Source organism: Octodon degus, unplaced genomic scaffold (genome assembly GCF_000260255.1).
Source record: "Octodon degus isolate 3935 unplaced genomic scaffold, OctDeg1.0 scaffold00064, whole genome shotgun sequence".
Classification (NCBI taxonomy): domain Eukaryota; kingdom Metazoa; phylum Chordata; class Mammalia; order Rodentia; family Octodontidae; genus Octodon; species Octodon degus.
Genome location: NW_004524640.1, coordinates 10,676,456 through 10,683,159, shown reverse-complemented (window position 1 = coordinate 10,683,159; position 6,704 = coordinate 10,676,456). Strand labels below are relative to the sequence as shown.

The 6,704-nt window shown below is 51.4% G+C and overlaps 1 protein-coding gene across 1 annotated transcript in view; it reads left to right on the top strand.

The window, feature by feature from the left end:
- Positions 1-835: 835 nt before the first annotated feature.
- The window catches only part of Dnal4 (dynein axonemal light chain 4), a 10,791-nt gene continuing 4,922 nt past the window's right edge, over positions 836-6,704 (top strand). Inside the window, exon 1 of the mRNA XM_004634625.2 lies at positions 836-926. The gene's annotated coding sequence lies outside the window, so the exon portion shown is untranslated. The remainder of the gene's footprint in view (positions 927-6,704) is intronic.

Sequence of the window (6,704 nt, the reverse complement as noted above, 5' to 3'; positions counted from 1 at the left end):
ACGCCAGGCAGTAGCTCTCCCTCATTCTTGCTTCACACGGGGAATCACTGAGTCACTCACAAGCCTTTGGACCAATCACCAGAACCCTGGCAGAGCTGCGCTTCCTGTAGCTGCAGCAATGGGTTTCACTAAGGAGTATCCCACTGACCTCTCGAGCCAACCAATGGAATCTGCTAGCTCATCCCTTCCCTTTCTCTCCAGCTGCGCTGATATTTTTAGGTAATTGTACTCCCGAGAGGAATCAAAGGGAGCCTCTAGACAACAGTATTTTTAAAGTTAGGTGGTGGCACAGCTGTCTCCTAGCGACTAGGTGACCTTGCGGGATGTGGCTGAATGTGGCGTAGTGGAAAGAGCGCACCGGGTTCCTTCTCCAGGGACATTATCTTGATTTTTCCTTTATTTGGTTAACCTCCCTGCGCTTTAGCTCGGATGGGACTGCAGATACTTCTAATCTAAAAAGTATGGTGAGAATCAAGTGAGAAATTAATTGAATTGTAAAGCCTTACATAAGCGCTGGTTACAGTTTTGAGGTCGCAACAAAGTAGAAGCTCGATGCCACGAAACCAACAAATTGCATTTGTTATTTCAAACGACAAAAAACTCCAAGGCAATACTACTTTTTGAAGTTTTTTCTCTCAAAGAACTTCGGTCTGCCCCTGGCTCTTCGGGCATGCTTAAGACGACTATAAGCGAAAGCCCGCCTCCCTAGCCTCTAAGCCACGCCCCTTTCGGCGCAAACGCCTACCTCGTAAGTCCTTTGGACACTGATTGACACCTTTAGTCACCAATAATAAGTAAAATTCTGGTCAACGTCCGGTGAGGGGCAGGACTTCCTTGCTGGTTGCTAAGACACTCTTGTTTGCTTCTTGACAACCCTGGCGGGGGTGCTCTGGCTTCAGCCCCGGCTCCGGCCCCCGCGGGAGCAGGTGAGGCCCCGGGGCGCGGCGGGCAGCCAGGCGGGGAGGGCCGGTCTGGAGGGAGGGCGGGAGGCAGCCCGGCGAGGGTGAGGCCTCGCCCACCGCCGAGGCCCCACCTCAGTCTCCAGTCTGCTGTTCCCGTCCCAGGACCTCCCCCCCACTAACCCTACTTGGGGACTTGCGAGGTGATAGATTCGCCTTTGAGACGGCAGGGCCTCCTCTGCTCCTCGAGGCCCTGTCCAGTTATGTGCCTCCCACATCTTCCCGGATCCGACACCCCCAGTACCTCGCACCCCCACCTTCGCATAGTAAGCCCGCCTCCCGAGACTTGAGTGGCGGTCGCCCTCGCCTCCGCCCCGACCACTTGGCTTAGAGAGTTGGCGAGTACTGGGACATCAGACTGGTTATTTCCCTTTTGGGGCCTCAGTGACCCCTCCTGTAAAGAAGTTGGTTTGGGTGATGTCTAAGGCCTCTTTGATTCTGGCCCTCTAAGGTGTTATTCCTTGACCCAACCATTGGCTTTCCGGAGGATGGATGTGCTCTCCGTGATGGGAATTGTGTGTACCGCAAAGAACCTGGCAAATTAATTTGAATTTCCACTTGCAGGCCTTCACAAGTCTGTAGTCAATAGTTCGTTACTTCCTTTGTCTCTCTCTTCCCCACAGTATCTCCCTCTGGTCAGCTGTCATTTCTCTACTTGACCCTCAGAGCCGAATCTCCAGCTTTGATCTTTTGCCTGTATTTTTTGGGGTGAGGGTAGGAGGCCAGAAGTGACTGATAGAGTGATGTGATCGTGGGCCCTAATGGCTGTCCTCCTGTCCTTGGCAGACACAGTGATTTTCTGCTTCTGACTGAATACCTCCATTTGCACACCTCACCAGCAACTTAAGACTCAGTAGTTCTAAAGTCAAAGTGGCCTGCTTCTCTGCCCATCTGCTCTCCCTGGTTTCCCCTGCCTACATGCTTTCCTTCCTAGGGGTACCACCTAGGTTCAAGTATTCAATGCCTGTCACCTGGGCCTTTACCCTTGCTCCCCAATCGCTGTCTGTACCTTGTCTCTTCTATCAACCCAGTCCACCAGAATATACACTTGCACCAACAACCACCAAGAAAGCTCCACAGACTTCCTATTCCAAACAAACAAACAAAAAAAACAAAAACAAAAAAAAAAAAACTACTTAAGCCTGGGTTTTCCAGTCCTCTTGCATTTCTACAACCCAGACCCAGCCTTTTACCTAGCTTTCTTTGACCTTCCTTGGCCAAATTCTATCCTCCAGCCAAATTGGACTGTTGGACATTCCAAGAAGATGCGTTGAGCTTTCTACCTCGAGAACACTGTGCACCTTCCTATCTGGAATGTTGCCTCGCCTGCCTGCCTGCCTGCCTGCCTGCCTGCCTGCCTGCCTGCCTGGACTCCCACTTATCTTTCAAGGCCTAATTCCATGCTGCTCCTGCCACCAAGCTTCCCTTGATGTCCTCTTCCCCATTCCCTTCCAGAATTCTCTTCCCTCGTGCTCTCCGTCTGACACTTCCCATTTGATGCTAGCTAGCACAGCTCCTGTGTCCTTGTGTTGGGATCCATTTGAACTGTAAGCTCCTTACACAGGGCCTGTTCCTTAGCACAAAGCAGGTGAAAGGCATCATCTCTGAAGTCATAGATATGCGGGATTGAATCCTGCCCAGCTTTGTCAGAGCTGTTTACCTGGAGAATGGAAAGTCACTTTTCTTTTCTCAGCCTGTGTGGACATCATTAAAATAAGGGTAACAGGGCCTGTCTGACAGTCACTGGGGGTGATAAACAAGACCCTGTGTGTGAAACGCCCCTCCTGGTGTCTGGCCCAGGATCAGTGCTCACTGAGTATTGTTGGATAGCTTTACTAGGTCCTCTTCCTTGCCAGGGACAAATAAAATATAATTTAATTACAGTTTGGATGTTTTATTTTGGGCCTTTTGCCGTGTGCCAGACCCTCAACTCTGTGCCCTGGGCCACGCAGAGGAGATGAGATGAAGTCCCTCCATCCCAGGGAATTGTCTAGATTCATGCATGACTCACAGTGAGGTCCTGACTGGTTGTGAGATGTTGCTGGCAGTTAGCAACCGAGAATAGGTCTTTAAGATATAAATCAGTGCTGAGTCCAGTCTGTCTGTGCTAGTGTCATCCTTGTCCCTTCCATTCAGATCTGCTCTGTTGAGTGGGAAAGAAGCAGGTGGAGGCTGTGTAACCCGGTATCTCGGTAAACAGCCGCTCCTGCAGAGCTGACGGCTGCCATAGCTATAACTTTCTGTTAGGCTTCTGTCTCGACAAAAGGGTTTGGCATTTCATCCAAACTTGCTATGTTCATGTGGGTGTACCACGTGAGTCAGCCTTTATCATGTGGTGTTGAACAAAGCAAATGAAATTGGCAATCTAGATGAGTGGACGAATTCTCTTCACTCTCCAAGCTTTCTCCCCTTGCTTCCATCCCTGCCTTTGTCCCTTCTCCCTATGGTCTGTGACATGTCACTTTTTTGCTGAACCTCAGTGAAATAACAAACTGTTCTAGTCAATAAGAACTGTGTTCGAAAAGCGAAACAGAACAAAGCAGCCTTTGTGTGTCTGCATGGGAGTGGTAACTGTCTTTTCTTGCGAATGGCTAGCCTTTATTCAGCGATTCTCTCCCTGTTACTTTTACACTTTCCTCTTTTGTAGCAGAGGACATGTCCCTAATGCTCATATTTAGTGAGACTGTGACAGCCACTCTGTGGGCTTACCCCCCTAACCTGGTCTGGGAACCCAGCTTCTGAGAATCTCATCTTCCACATCGTCGCTTGCCTTCACTACTGACATCTAATAAATGTCCCGAAGTCCTTGGGCTCCTTTTGCCCTCACCTTTCCAGCTGTTTGGTAGAAGGCACAAGGTAGAAATGTCAGATGCATCGATGACCAAGGTGTACCGGTGTGTGTCCCTGCCACACTTCCTGGTGTAAGCCAGAAGGCCTCGATGGGTGGCTGCTGGGTGGCTGCTGACGGAAGCCATTCGGGTTTCTGTCTTCTTCCAAGAGAGAAAGCCCAGAAGGTAAACTTAGAAGAACAGATCTGGGCTCAGGTCCTGGCCGTGCCATTGCTGGCTGTGTACCCTTGAGCCGGTGTCCAGAACCCCTCTGAGCTCAGGTTCCTTGTGTGAGATCTGGGAGCCAATCCCTCCCTTCAGGGTTGAAGTGAGACCTCGATGAATGTGTCAGCACAACATCACCACTGCCACCCTTGCCTGGCCCAGGCGGGGCTGCGCCGAGGTTCCTGGTGACTCCTCCTCCTTCATTAACACAATGGTTTGCACAGTGGGACTCAGGAGATGTCAGTTTGCTGGACTATGAGGAGGATAGGGATGTCCCCCTTGCGACTTCCCAGTGCCAAGAGCTGATACTGTCAGTTAGAGCCTATGCCTGGGTCCAGTTTCCCAGTGAGAAGCTGAGGCCGAGAGGCAGGTGTGTGTCTGAAACAGAACTGAGCTGTGTTTGCAGATGGGGCTGGAGCCTGCACTTGGACCCCCACGACGTGCTCCACTGTATCCTGCCACCTCTCAGATGCTCGGTGGGCTTCTGAGGACAGGAACCATGACCTAAGAACTAGGAATGGTCTAGGCTTTGAGTCTCAGGGCAGGCACATCCTTGGGGTTGGTTTCTCATCCCTTCCACATCCCTAGCCCTCCAAAGGGTTCCCTCAACTGCTTCTAGAGCAAAATAGCAAGTGGTAACTAAAGTCGGCATGGTAGAAAGACAGGCATGGCAAGACAGGCGCTCTGCCTTTGACAAGTAGGTAAGCCAGTGCCAGGTCCATGCACATGGGTGCTCCTGAAGCACACAGAGGGGCCCTGCAGAGGGGAGAATAAAGGGTGACAGGAGACATCAAGGCTGCCCCCGGTTGGGAGCCACCAAGGGCCAGCTGTCGTGGGCTCGAGCTCAGAGCAGAGGGTGCTGGCAGGTCCAAGCACCCTGGCTGGGTACACTTGTAAGCTCTTTCCAGGCACATACTCATTCACGTGGGAGACTGATACGGTTAAAGCTCCCAGCCCTGCTATTTTTGGTAGGATCCTTTCAGCAGGATTTTTAATCATGGCCGAATGACTGTACTGTACTATAATGACACAGCATCATAAAAAATTCCCCTACCTTTCTGTAATTGGAAGCATATGTAGTGGATAGGAAAAGCTTTTAATAAATACATCATGGTCCTTTAATAAGCATGAGGTTGAGTAATGTTGACCGAGTCCTTATCAATATGTTGGCAGAAATAGGAGCAGGCAGTGATGCTCAGTGCTCAGGAAGAGCATTAACGTTTCAAAGTATTCGTGAGTGACACTGGGGCCAGGGAGAATGGGGTGTAGCTTATGTCTCTACCTTCTGGGGTAGGGAGGCCTGGCCAATGACCTGCCCCAGGCTACAAAGCAAGGAAGTGGCAGAACTCAACTCCTTTTCAGAACTGACATTCAGACCCAAGAATTGCAGGCCTGGTCCTGTGCTGTTCTCTGCTGCCCCGTGACTGCTGGGGTGGGCGAGGGAGGTGTGCCCTGCTTTGCTCCTAGAAGAACGGGCTTTGGGAGCCCCCCTGAAGTCTTGTGATTGTCCAGCAGAATTCTCTAGCATGTAGGCAGCTGCCACAGCCCCTGGCCACCTTGAGGACAGCGTTTTGCAGTTGGCTTCTCTCCCTGCCCCCTGCCTGCCAGCGCATTTTAGCTCTGAGAGTGAATTGAATCAAGTTGAAATATTTAGATGGAAGTTGCCTCAGCAGCCACTTTTACATCTTACGTTGCTCCCATTTGAAATTCTCAGAGGTGAACAGAGCATAAGGCCCTCGCACTCTTTCTCATCAGCGTAGCCACCACTTCTCTCATGCCTTGGAGGTGGAGGAGCAGGCAGCGAAGAGGCCAACGCCAAAGCCAGGAGTCGAGGACTCGCCTTCACATTTGTGAGCGCCGACAGACAGCTCAATGTGTTTTCTGATATAAGAAACCTGAGCAGAAAGCACAATGAGATTGTGCTTAGATTCTGCCAGTCCTATGTAGAGACCAACAAAAACTGCTAATGTCTGAGCAGTACAAATGCCCAGAATTATGAGATGAGAGAAACCATCTGTCCCCTGGGAAATCAGAAAATACCAGTGAGCGGCGCAGTCCATGCCAGGCTGGCAGCTGCATGCAAGGGAGCTGACTGAATGGGGTGACATGAGTGGCTTTGGGAGCATCAGAGAGAGAGAGAGGGAGGGAGGCAACAGGAGCCAGAGGGGTGCGTAGGGCCCAGCGCTGGCCACACCAGGGCTACGGTCACAGCAGAAAGCCAACACTGAAAACGGACGATCAGGCATTCCTGGCATGGTCGGGATTATCGGGTGCACAGTAGTGGCCAAGGGCACCTGTGGTGTGTGCACCATGTCTTTGAAGCGAGAAGTGTAGGAGCCATGCCAGCCCTGCCACTCCCGTCCCTTAGTCTGACGGCTAAGGACGTCAGTCCCCCCTCCATTCACATGGGCCCTGACTTCCAGGGTCATTGCAGTGATGAGTTCCATAAATGTTTTGTTGTTGTTTTGGTACCAGGGATTGAACTCAGGACCTTGTGCTTGCCGGAAAGGCACTTATACCGCTGAGCTAGCTACCCAGCCCTGTGCTCCATAAATGTATGGCATGTGCTGGAATAGTGGCTGGCACACAGAAAACTTAATACGCGTCACCTGTCATTCCCTACCTGTAGTCCCAGCTACTTAAAGGGAAGGAGGGAGGAGGATCTTTTGAACCCACGAGCCTGGGGGCAGTC